Below are 1,373 nucleotides of genomic sequence, written 5' to 3' on the forward strand. Positions count from 1 at the left end.
CTCAGCCTACCTCCACCATTCTCTGGGTGATCTACACTGAGTCACTTAAAACAGCACTCTTCCAAGGCTTGTTTTAGAAAATTTAGTGAAAACAAAATCTTCATGTTATTGTTTTTACTTTTTATTGCAACAGGCACAGGAGACATTATACAAATCACAAAATAAAGACTAAACGTTTCAGTATTTACAAAATGACAACAGCAAGTGATGTGATGTGATCTATTTTGTACAGGAAACAGTACCAATTACATTCCAAAATGTAGATATTTCTCCCCATGGCCACATTTAGAACTACAACTGGAACACAATAAATTCACAGGATTGTACCACATCCAGTACTTGTTCCAGACTGCATAATATTTTCCATTCCTCCTCTCGAAGAATAAATATTCTTTTTTAATTAAAACAAACTCAGCTGATCTGCCAGCTTTCAGCATTATCTTTTTGGTACTTTGCTATGGTGAATCTGGCAGAAAGCAACATGTGAGAGATTAACTTCCTAAAATGATTATAAACAGAAAAATGTGTTCATTTGTTTCAACAAGCTAAGACTGAGGTGCAAAACTGAATGAAAAACCAAAAGTCTGTTTTTGTCTCTATCTCATCCCAGAATCAACGAACCTTAGCATATGTCCATCACATATACAAATGGGAACCTATACAGGCACAACCATGCCAACATTGTGACTTATATATTAAAGCAATGTTGTTGAAATATGTGGGCATCAGTAATAATCAGCTCATTCATTCAGATCTTTTTTAACAGAGAGATTTTGTGAACAGATTTCCAGATCAAAGTCCAATCATCTGGGCCCAAACACAATTGTAGCTCATTATTCCACATCCATATTCTTGAGAACAATATTTCAAAACCACATTTTAATTTGAGGTCCCCTCTATATATCAACAAAATAGTCTTTATTTATTTATTTATTTACGGATTTATATACCGAAGGTTCCTGTATAATATACATATCACCCCGGTTTACAATGAACAGTAACTATCGCTTCAAGTTAGCGGTTTACAATGAACATAGTTAATCCAAGAAACAGAAAAAAATATATATATATAACAATGCTAACAATTAATAAATAACAATTAATAAATGAAAATAAATGCAATAACAATTAATAAATAATTAATAAATAAACAACAATAAATATCAATGAAAAATGGCAATAAAAAATGACAATAAATAAAATACAATAGCAGTTGGTAAAATAACATGAGGGTTAATGAGAAAAATAACATGGTTAAATAACAAGGTTATGTGAAATATGCTGGGGTAATCGGAAAATATGTGACTGATTTTCTTCCTGCTCTTGGTTCTATGGGAATGCTTGTTTGAATAACCAAGTCTTAAGTTTCTTTT

The sequence above is a fragment of the Rhinatrema bivittatum genome, chromosome 12, assembly GCF_901001135.1.
Source record: "Rhinatrema bivittatum chromosome 12, aRhiBiv1.1, whole genome shotgun sequence".
In the NCBI taxonomy this organism is placed as follows: domain Eukaryota; kingdom Metazoa; phylum Chordata; class Amphibia; order Gymnophiona; family Rhinatrematidae; genus Rhinatrema; species Rhinatrema bivittatum.